The sequence below is a fragment of the Corvus hawaiiensis genome, chromosome 11 (genome assembly GCF_020740725.1).
Source record: "Corvus hawaiiensis isolate bCorHaw1 chromosome 11, bCorHaw1.pri.cur, whole genome shotgun sequence".
NCBI lineage: Eukaryota > Metazoa > Chordata > Aves > Passeriformes > Corvidae > Corvus > Corvus hawaiiensis.
The window spans coordinates 5,511,444-5,523,485 of NC_063223.1; the positions used below are offsets into that span (position 1 = coordinate 5,511,444).

General features: G+C 44.8%; 1 protein-coding gene across 10 annotated transcripts in view; it reads right to left on the reverse strand.

Annotated features, from left to right (window-relative positions):
• Positions 1 to 12,042, reverse strand: part of CHL1 (cell adhesion molecule L1 like) — a 132,741-nt gene that overhangs the window by 98,577 nt on the left and 22,122 nt on the right. For 8 of the 10 annotated variants that reach the window (XR_007206010.1, XM_048315221.1, XM_048315228.1 and 5 more), the window contains exon 2: positions 2,218 to 2,298. The exons of the other annotated variants lie outside the window; for them this stretch is intronic. The gene's annotated coding sequence lies outside the window, so the exon portion shown is untranslated. The remainder of the gene's footprint in view (positions 1 to 2,217; positions 2,299 to 12,042) is intronic. 10 annotated transcript variants of the gene reach the window in all.

The window sequence follows — 12,042 nt, forward strand, 5'->3', positions numbered from 1 at the left end:
TTTCCCACCACCAAATATCTTTTAAAAGGTAATAGATTCATGAAGAATGCTCTAAATATAGGGAGATCATCACGCAATGAAATCTTAATTACAATTCCTGACAAAGAGGAGAAATGCATTTACATAGAGAGACCCTGTGCGAGTAAATGCAGTTATTTGTGGGGCAGCACAGACTAACTCCAGTCTGGAGCCCCATCTGAATGGCTCTGGGTTCATTCTTTGGTCACGCAGGGCAAGGAGGTCACGAGGCTGATCCCTGCCCTGAGAAACGGCTTCAGTCAGAGAGGAAACAGCACAAAAACACAAAAGTGGGTGCTTTAAGGTCAGAACCAAAGGGAAGAAATAGCCCAATTCCAAACATCCACACTGCAGGCACAGCCAAGCTCCAGCTCTAAAGGCTGCAGCACTTTGGGACTTTCTTGGTGTTTAAAAACCGTGTGGATGTGGCACCTGGGGACACGGGTCTTGGCAGCACTGCAGGAATGGTTGGATTTGATGGCCTTAAAGTCCTTTTCCAACCTAAGTGATTCTGTGATTCCACACAGGAAGCTGCGCAAGCCTGCACTTGGAATGTTGGACCTGCATTTCCAGTGTTTCCCCCTGGGAACAGAACAGCTCAGCCCACAGGAGACCCTCCGAGAGAACACAGGAGAAGGTTTGGGGGATAAAAGATAGGAGGTGGTTTTGGACGTGTGCAAGAACAAACACCACAGACTGTCTCCCCAAAAAAGCAGAGTAAATCTTTCTTCTTTCTCATTCATTCCCAAAAACCAGCCAGCCTCCCATGGTGGCCTTTCCAGCTGTCTGGTCCTGAAAGAGGGAAAGTTTATCAGCTAAGTCACAAACAGACAAGGGAGTCAGCTTTTCAGGTCAGAGCTGCCCCCTCAATGAGATAAATGAAAATATTAACCAGATTTTATGGAGATCTGGGCTCACACAGCAGCTGGATGCCACTGCCTGTCTGATTAGCTAGGGTTAATCAGAAATTAGTAAATTATTTTCTACTTGGAACAATCACTGACTGTAAGGAAAAAAATCCATTTATCAGTTGGGTATAAGAAAATAATTTTTAAAAAAAGCCTAAAAAAATTTAAACACTCTTCATACAAACCCCATTTTGTCAATAACTTTATCATTCTGATTTTTACAGATCACAGAGGTTCACAAAACGAAATTCAGCAGCAGGTACGTAAGAAACTTGCTCTCTACAGCAGTCAAGGCCAGTAAGCAGAACACAAAATCCTAATAAATGGCAGCTCGAAAGGAAGTTATGGTATAAATAATTGCCATTATAGGCAAAGCTTTCTCCTTAGAGCTCCTGTTAGTAAAAGTTCATGGGAAATGCATATATTGGTAGCCCAGACTCCCTTTTCACCAGCCACAACAGAAAGAAAACAGAATTACAGGAGGGTTTGTTTTTTCTGAATAGGATTTAAAAATAATTAAATAAATAGACAGAAACCCCTTGCCAGTGTGATTATTTCCTCCAAGCACATCTCACTACAGGAAGGGTCCATGGGCACTAAAATCCCCTGCAAACAAAATGTCCTGGAGAAGTCCAGGCCATAAATAACTGCAGGGCTTTTTTCCCTGATGAACAGTTGTTGGCAGTGCCACCCCTCAGGCCCTGCTCTTCCGCTATTTCTCTTCATCGTGCCCAACTTTTAGGAAATCCAAGGAAATCCATCCAGCCCCTCCCTGCCCTGATGGCCACCAGCAGCTGATGGGGAGCAGAATGGGACACTGACCTTGAAATAATCAGGGCAGAATGGTCACAGCACCTTTTTCTCCAGAACTGAGGGGGTATTTTAAATGTAAAATCACAATTTCCTCACCAATTAGTTGCTACAACAGGATAAAGCCTGGTTTAGGGCTCAGCTCCACACACAATAACAAATGAATGTTTGCTTGGGTTGCAATAAGAGAAGATGAACAAGCTCCACCTGACCTCGGAGCTGTCGGGCTCTGAAAGCATGTCCACACCCTCCAGAGAATTAAAATCCCATGGAATCATTCCAGAACATACCTACATGCACAAACAGATACACACACACGTGTTTATGCTTTTATAGAGAGCTTTTTCCAGGCAGAAATTATATCAAATGGGTCCAAAATGGTTACAGTGAGTTTTTCTGCGATGATTCAGAAATAGAGGCAAATAAAATCGACATCCAAAACACGAATATTTAATTAAAAAGAAAAATATGCATTTCTAACCAGGACATGCAGCTGTTTCCTCATCAATGCATGGTCAGTTTGTAGTCTTACATCTGAATCCTTCTCCCCACTTTACTGCATCTAGAAATAAAGACAGAATTGTGATTTGAGTAACGGCATGTCATATGTTGAATTTATCTAAAACCAGCACCTTTATCAGTACAATTCCTTTGCTTTATTTTTTTTTCCCCTGTACGCTGAGCTCCTGTCTGATCTCATTCTCCTTGCCTTTCATTCACCTGGAAAAGAAGAGGGTTTTCCATATTTGAATAACAGAAGCAACACACCCCATGGAATAGAAAGAAATGGGCTGAAGTGAGAAGATCTGATTCTCATTCTAAATCAGGTTTGTGGCCTTGGAATGAGGCACTCTTCTGCACATTCCCCCTCTCTGCCTTTCCTGTCTGCTTACATTACAAGCCCTCTGAAGTCTGTTAAGTATTTATATAGCACCAAACAGATAAGATTCAGCTTTCCTCGGAATCACAAGATAACACAAACCCAGAAACAATAAATCTTATCAATCACCACCTACATTACTGCTCTCCTAACATGAAACATGTTTCAAAGTGATTTTCAATAGTTACTTTCCTTTAAAGGAGAAGAAATAAAAAAAGGCTCATGGAAGAAAAGCACATCCAAGAGGGAACAGATCCCTTAAATGTTTGTTTGTTTTCCAATACATTCCACCAGTTTTAAACACATTGACCAAGAGCTGCATTTCTGTATTGGCCTCTCTACTGCAAGGACAGGGCACACCTCTGCTGTTGACCTCGATATTCCCACCCACAACTGGATCACAGAATGCTCCACTGTGTTCTGGAGCAAGGAAAAGACTTTGGAGCTCTAATCCCACTTTTCCTGCTCTCCCAAATGACAGAGCACACACAGTGTAAACACCAGACCAATTCCTCTGTCCTGCAGGAGCAAAAGAAGCACAGAAGCACCATTTTAGTCTGGTTTTACCTCTGTGGGTCACCTTTAAAAGCGATTTTCTTTCCAGCCTCTCGGTATGAATGACAAGACACTCGGAGAGATGTCTTGAGGGAGAAGAAGTGATAAAGAGGAATTCAGCTAACCTATTTTCTTTCTTGTCACTACTTGATAATCTCTTTATCTGCTCTCATCTCACCAGTTGCAGACAGCCTTATTTCCCCGTGGACAAAGCCAATCCTTCTTCCAAAGTGCACATGTGCACCTGTACCTCCTTTCCCAGAGTGTTTCAAATTCATACTGCAAAGTGCCCCTGATCTTTTGGGGTAAATAGAGACACCTTCAGCACACACGGGTGTAAACATATGAAATGTCAGTGTTTATTGCCAGACACATCTTTAGCCTTTCAGGGAGTTCCTGTGGCCATGGGCACGCAGGGAACATTTGTAAGAACCTCCCCATCAACAGAAGTTTGCAGTTTTACTGGAGCACAATTCACTAGCACATATATTGTAGAGTTTGACCCCTCTGCCAATAAATTATGGTTTGTGATGTGAACAGAAAACATTTTCTAAAGCTCTGCAGTGATTTAGGAACCCCAATTCTACTTTCAGCTGCACCTTAATCCTCCTTGACTTCTATTGAGGCTTTAGCCTAGCAATGTTTGCTCTCCTGCTGGCACTACACTGGGCCTTTCAGAGAGCCTGCACCTCCCCGAAGCAATGTGACTGCAATTTGTAATGCCAAATGCAAACTGCCTGAGCCACAGGCTGTGCCAGCTGGGCACAGCCCAACTGAGCTGTGCCAGCCTGGTCCAAGGTTTGCAAGACATGCCTGGGCTGGAAAACAGAGCGAACCCCTACCCAGCCCCATGAAGAATCGCCTGGGCTGCAAAGCAGAGTGGAAAAATCCTTCTGCCATGAACCAGTGCAGAACAGAGGCCATTTTCAGGATTTTGGTTTAGCACAGGGCTGGATTCAGGGAGTTCAAGACAAGATGCTCTTATTACATCAGGTCCAGACTTCCTGCCATTACACTGCTCCCAGTTATATTAAGCAAATTCTCTTGTAATTGATTAAAAGCTCTCCTACAAATAAAAAAATCTCCTGTTTATATAGAGACATGGGAAGAAAAAGAAGAAATTCAACATTATTTCAATCCGAGATTCTGAAGGAGGAAGGAATGATGATTTGTATCTCCTCCTCCTCCTCCTATATTTTAATCTCTCTCAGAAATCACAGCAGAGAACAGTAACTCAAATGCTTTATAGCTGAATTCATTTTCATCAGCTGTCTCCTATCTTTACCAGTTGTTTGTCTGCTTCTCTCATTTATGCTGTGCATCTTGGACTTATTGATCTTGTAAGCTTTAAATTACAGCTATCCTGGAAAAAAAAAAGAGCAGGAGGCAAAGGAAGCAAACCACAACAGGAAAAAACAGACCTGATAGAGGATTTCTGAAGGGCTGCTTGCTTTTGCTGAAAGAAAATCTTAATGGCATTTCCTGGAGAGAAGGTCTGTAGGGCTGAAGTTATTAGCAGACTGTATGGACAGAGGATGGGCAAAAAAAGCTGTCAGATTGAAGGAAAGGGTTTACATCAAAAACATTTCCAGCGAAAAGTGTAGGAAAACTTGGGGAAAAAAAGACAAGATTTATACAGGTATTAATCATCTGATTTGTGGCACTGGGTTTATCAGAGCCAGCCAATTTACAGCAGTTCTTGTGGCTTCAGGCTGAGTTTAAACAATATGAATTCACTGCTGCCCAAAAGCACTGGAAATATTTCCCATGACAGAGGCAGAGCAGGAGCAGAACTGATTTCGGTGCTCAAGTGCACCCACTACAGCCTCAGCTCAGAGCCTGCTCAGGGGTCACTCCAGGCTTTGGGGGCTGTCAGAGAATCATGGAATCACAGACTGCTTTGGGTGGCAAGGGACCTTAAAACCATCTCATTCCAACCCTCCTTCCATGGACACCTTCCACTGTCTTCCTTAAAGAACTCCATGAATCCCCACAATCCTCCTCCACCTCAAATCCAACACTCCCTGCAGTGTTACTGCAGCTCCCCAGGGAAGGTTATCCAGTATTTTGCCCAAGACTCTTCTGTAACACGAAGGAAAAATTGTGACTCAGAGGCCTCTGCTCCAGGTGTTCCCACCTGAGGTGATGCTATTGGAAGGGAAGGAAAGCACCATCATTCCTGCTGGGCAATAACCAGGCCCAGCCAGCTCTGGCCTCTCTTGCTGAGGGCTCTCTGGCTGCAGCAAGTTCCTTAAGTTTAAAAATCAACCACGGGGCTTATTTCACCGAGGAATAACTGAAACCAGGTCTGTCTTAATGAGAAAACCTGTCTCCAGTCTATGCTAAAAACTCAGCCTGTTGTTGGTTTTCCATGCCTTGAGTACTACAAGGGGAAAACCTGCACCCTTCCAAACTGGAATTTGTGACTGTCCTAGAAACCCTGTGGTCTGAACCAAAGTTAAGCACCCTGCTATGGTAAATCTGTTGGGATTTTTAAAGCTGAGAAATTAAAATCTAATTTTTTCCTCTGTGGGTCTGCATGTCTGGGCTCCCAGTGCTGCTTCCTGAGCTGCAAAGGCATTTTATTGTTTTGAGGTTCCACAAGTACAGTCAGTCTGTCTTTCAGTTTCCCCAGAGGTCAGAGGGAGCTGACAGATTCTCAGTGAGGGAATGCAGTTCACGTTTCCATGCACTCAGCTGGGCACTCCTGCCTCTGACCCTGCCTCGCAGCCAGCTCTGTGTGGCGCAGGCAGGGGAGAGGCAGCGGGGCACAGAGATGGCTTTGAGACATCCCTGATCCCTGTGCCCAGCTGGGGCTGCTCGGTGTCTGAGCAGGACCAGGAGCAGGGCTGGCATCACCCACTGCCTCTGGCCATGCCACAGATGGCACCAGCAGCTTCCTGAGCTCCTGCATGTCCTGATGGCAGAGGAGGGACAGACAAGCAGGGATGAGTGGTGCCTGCTGCAATGTGACCTTCACATTCCATCCATGCATTGCTCCCTCACAGACACACAAATGGATGAAGTAAAAACTGCGAGTCGGGTTCAGATAATGTTCTGGAAATGACAAACAAATGTTTAAATGTTGTTTGAATTGCGGCTGCTGCAGAGGAAGGAAGATCATTCGCAGATTTGTCCCGGAGGACTTCAGAAAGAAGAATGGTATCAAAGGAGGGGAATGCTGGCCAGAATGGAGCTCTGGAGCTGCTCTGGCTGCTCCTGAAGCCAACCTGCTCCCACAGCACTGTGCTCTGCACATCAAACCTGCCTTGACCCTGCCCTCAGTGCAGACCATGAACGTTGATCCTATTTCAGGGACGTGTGGGTGGCAAAGGGATGAAAGGACCCAAATCCAGGCACCCAGGGCCAGGCATTGTCCCTATCGGCTTCAGCAGCACCGCCAGTGAGGCATGAGCTGCACTTGTGCATATTAACAGCTGAAGGGTTTTAAAGGAGGAGGTTTTGTCAAGCAATAAAAAGATGCATTAACCAGCTTGGAAAATAGCACGGGATGAAGTGGATAAACTTTCCCAGCAAAAGGTCAAGGTCCTCACAGCTTACGGATCCCACAGAAGGGCAAATGTGCTAAGGGGAGTATTTACAGTGATGTCTTCTGACTAATACCAAGTACATAAAATTAATATGGGTTGAGAAAAAGAACAGCAAGAGAGAAAGGAAACTCTTTCATAAAGAAACAAACATTTTCGATGTAATTTTACCCATGTGCACTTTGAATACAACCCAGCAGAGATGCAGGGTACTGAGAAGAGTCAGCACAAGCATTTTTCTGTTTCTTAAATAATATGATTATTTTCTTCTTAGCAGCAGTAGGAGGTATTAATTTTACAGGAATAAAATTAAGAAGTCTAGTTTAGTAGATGTGCTTTGCCCATATTTCAACTTTTCCCACCAGGAAAAAAAAATTGATAAAAATACATTTCTACTCAGTGGCACATATAGAATAAGGTGGCTCATAATTACTCCAAGCACAGTGCTACAAGTTGCTCAATATCTGCTTGTTTATTACTGGAAGTGTTATCAGAATATGAAGAGAGCCTTGCAATACTAATCCCAGCTGTCTGGGCCCATCACATGATGTTGGCTGACAATTCCTGTGATTTACTGCACCAATGAAAGAAGGCAGCCGTGAATACGTTTTTGTAAATCAAGTCCATTGGGCCAGACTTGGGTCCTCAGTTACTCAGGCATAAGAAATGTCATAGCTCTTCGCCAGTACATAACTCAGGTGGTGAACTTGATAATATGGATGTAGGGCATTAAAAGCTGTTAGGATGGTTACCAGGAGAAAATCACCTCGGCTCCAATACCCATGCAAAGGCTCATTGCTGCACACGCTCTCTCTCTGAGCCTTGTCATTACCCAGGGACAGCAGAGCCATTTTTTCCATAAAGAAAATGTCAAGGTCTGTGCAGAATCACCCAGGTCTCATGTTCAGCCCTGCCCCACCATCAGTGAGTGTTCAGCAGTTAAACCTCGTGCCACGACACACACGAGTTGAGTTTAAATTTACAGCGCATACCAGGTGTTCTTATTGTCCCTTAAGGGAACCTGGCACTGGGGCAGAATCACCTCTGTCAATATTCCGCTGCTGGGTCAATAAATCCTGATAGTCCATAAAAGTCAGTGAGCAAAACCGACACCTCGCAGGAGCCCGCGAGCACCTTGGGGTAAAATTCGGCACACTGAGTACCTGCCTATTAGTTAAAATGATTCTGCATTTAATGTCCCTGAGGTACAGGCAGCACTTGCACTGCTTTTAACAACCTCCTAATGCTCAGAGCTGCGTTACAGCCCCGCTCTGAGCTCCTCACCACGCAGGATGTGCAAACTGAACGGCACGTGGGCTGCCAAAACGATTTCTCCAACTGGCAAGGCAGCTTTCTGAGTGTTTGCACACCAGCTGAGAAATATTCACCATTTTCCAAGAGGTCCATGGGTTCCCATCACACTATTGGGGTTTCAGGGATGAAGACAGCCAGAAACCTTTGCTCTGTGTTTTTTAAGATATAAATTAGTTTTCAGCTACTCACAAGGTTGCTCTCAGACACTCTGGAGCAACTCTCATCATAAAGAAACAGAATCCCCAAATGATTTGCATTGGAAGGGACCTTAAAGCCCATCCAGTCTCACCCCCTATCACACCCCCTCACACCTCCCACTGTCCCAGGCTGCTCCAAGCCCCAATGTCCAGCCTGGCCTTGGGCACTGCCAGGGATCCAGGGGCAGCCCCAGCTGCTCTGGGCACCCTGTGCCAGGGCCTGCCCACCCTCACAGGGAAGGATTCCTTCCCAATATCCCATCTAAACCTTCTCATGGTTTGAAGGCAAATAGTCTTCAACTCAAATGACCCAGTGCAGGTTTTTGAAGTTAAATTTATTTACCCCACCTGACAAACCATTTCCTAATGTTTCTTGGTTAAAAATCTTATGCAAATTGAACTGAGGATGTTTTTTTCCTCTCTAAATCCAGAAGTCAATCCCATGCAAGCTGTCATGAGCATGAACTCTGGCAGATCAGAAGGACCTAACCCATGGCACTGAGTGCACATAACAGACAAAGAGGTTTGAAAATATTTTTTAAATGACCAGTTTTCTGCTGCCCTTTTCATAACAGATTTAGAGCATAGTTTTAATGAAGGACAATTTTTTTCCTGTTATAAAGATAGTTCACGTTTAAACTATAATTTTCACTTTTTTTTCTTCCTGGAAATGCCCTTTAAATGCACTTGAAAATTGTCCAACATTAAAATTGGAAGCTTAACCTTATAATATGTGATTCTATGCTGAGATTGCTAATGATCATACAAACCAATAAGTAACTTATTTGGCATCTGAAATGATAAGCAAACCACGAAACAAGCAAACTAAAAGATTTCTTCACCCAGCTGGCAAATTATTTACAGGCTAAAAAATCCTCTACAGACAGACTTATAAAAGTGAATGACTTTCAAGCAGAAGGAAAAAATGAAGTCAATCGTCTGAAGGTGCTCATTATGCCTCATTTGTTCAATTCTTATCTTGATTCGGTCATCAACTCTCTACTTGCTTGTTAAGATGGTCAAGCCATGCAAACAAAGTGATATTTGTTCACATAACAACGTTGAACCCTTATATAGCATTTTTCATCATCAAATCTCCGAGCCTTCTGCGAAGAAGGAAAGCTTTGTTATTTATCCCCAATTCAGATAAGGAAATTACAGCAGGGGGATAATTGCAGAGCCAGAAATAAAACTTCCGAGTCCCAACTAATGGCCTGAGTAGCAGCACAGGGCATTTTATTAACACAGGAGACAGCTGAGGTCAAGATGGGCAATTTGAGCATCGCAACTTCTGAAGCACGAGGAGGAAAGTGCACCTGAAAGAAGTCATCAATTCAATGAGTGCTTTACACTGGCACTCCAGACCTGAACTGTGCTGTTAACTCCTTCTGCCCATGCACAAAGACTTCACACCAACAGTCCCTCAGCAAGAAAGGTCATCAGGAAGATGCTTCATTTATTATGGTATTCCAAGTATTTGGAGTCCAATAGGATTTCATTTTTTTTCCCATCAGAAAAAATACATGTTTCTGCTGGAAAAGGAATTCCATGCTATTAGAAGGTGTTTTAAACAATGCCAAGACAACAGAATTTTCCTCTGAAGAGATTAATGAGTTTCAGAATGATTTCTCAGGAATTTCATGCTGTGAAATAGGTTTGTTGGGAGCTAATGTTTGGGGGCGAGAATGAGAGAGGCCAGCAAGGAGGGTGTTGCTGGGGAGGTTTGCTGCCCACCACCCCCACCACCCAGTTAAGAACTGGAAGTGGATAAAGCTTGATTCAACTTTCACAAAGGCCCTGGGCATCCTGGGGGACTTTAGGCACCCTGGTATCTGCAAATATTGCAACTGGTGGTGCACCAGCGACTGAGATTTCCTGACAATAGTGAAATTCAAGGAGCGGTTTGGCTTGCTCAGGGAGATGGGAGGTGTAAGGCCATGGCTGACTGCCCTGGGGGGCAGAAGGGCACAGGAAAACTCCGTGATCTTCATGGAAAACTTCCTCCAAGTACAAGAACAACCCACCCTGATGAGTGGGAAGTGGAGCAGACTTGGCTGGACATGGAATCCCCGACCGAATTCCAGCACAGAAGGAAAGTGAACAGAAGGTGGAAGCGGGGACTGTCCAGGAGAACTATGGAAGCCTGGTTTAAACTGCAGGGAAAAAATTAGGGAAGGCAAATCAAATCCCAGGTGGAGCTGAAGGCGGCAAGGGATGCTGTGGATGGTTAGAAAGGTTCACCCACAGGTACAGCTGCAGGAAACAACCAGGAAAATGTGGGTCACTCCTGAATATGTCACCAAAAACCACTGACAGAGGGTACAAGGGAGGGATGAGGCACTCAGTGAAGGTTTTGCCTCAGTCTTCACTGCCAAGGCCTCCTCTCAGGCTGCCCATCTCCACAGTCCTGGATGTCTTTGCGTGGGGCAGGGAAGTCTGAACTACAGTAGAGGAACACTTTGTTAGGAATCACTCAATCAAACACCCTAAGAGAGGTCTGGGAGTGTGCAGGAGAAACACTGACATCATCCTGAGGCTGCTTTTTGTGTCTTTCAACTGTTGTGGCAACTGATGGATCCTTCTGGTGACTGGAAAAGGCAACTTCCATGTCTATCCTCCAGACAGGCAGGAAGGAACAACACACACCCACATCCAAATTCTTGTTGACTCTCACCTCAATCCCAAAGGTTATGGAGCAAATCTTCCTCGCAACAATCCATTTAACCACTTAATATTGTGATTAACAACTTGGACAATGAGAGCAGCAAGTTTCCAGATGATACCAGAAATGGAGAGTGAGGCTGCAGTTCAGGGGCAGCTCAGCTGGCAGGAGAAGGCAGCTGACACAAACCTTCCAGCATTCCAACAAAGCAGACAGGGAGCTCTGCAAATCGAAACCCACAGTGCAGAAAGCAGCTCCAGGAAACACAACCTGGGAGCTGAACGGGAGCTGGCAGCGATGGTGACAAGTGCCACCCTCATGCCGGATTCCATCTGCAGGAGCAGAGCCAGCAGGTCAGGGAAAGCAATTCTTACTCCTTATTCAGCCCTTGTGAGGCTGCATCTGGAACAGAGTGTCCACTTTTGGGTTCCCTGTTACAAAACACCGACAAACAGGCAAAAATTCAGCAGAATGGATCAGGACAATGGGGGGGTTACAGCACATAACTCAGGAGAAGAGCTGGGACAAGTCTGTTTGTCCAGCATGAGGAGAGAAGCCTAATTCCTGTTCTCAACCCAACAAAGCCCTGAGCAACCTGATTTAAATTCCAAGTCAAGCCTACATTCAGCAGGAGGATCTCCAAAGCTCCCTTCCAACTTATATTCCTCCACAATGTTAATGGTTTCTCCTTCACTGGTGCTTCTCAGAGAGCATTCACGGTAAAGTAGCATTTTAAATAACGATTCTGACTTTGTGCGACACTCTCAAACGCAATACAAAATTCCATACATATTTGAGAAGGATCCAACTGCAGGTGAGGAATAGCACGGCCTAAAAGCCAGTCAGCCGGAGCCAATTAAAGCCTGATCAACCTCCCCTGGCACCAGAAGGCCTAATTGAACTTCTCCCCTCTGTGCAAGATGGAGATTTTTGCCTTCTCCACAGAAGCCCAAAACGAGGGCTTCACTGCTCGGAGCCTCTGCAAAGCAGGATCATTATCAAAACATAACAATCAAAACAGGAGATGTCTGCATTGATTAAAATAATGTTATTCCACCCTCTCAGAAAAGAGAAAAAACCACTTCCCCTGCAAAGAGCTGACCTCAGATGTTTAGTCCCAGACACTCATTTTTACCCTCCTGGCAAAGGG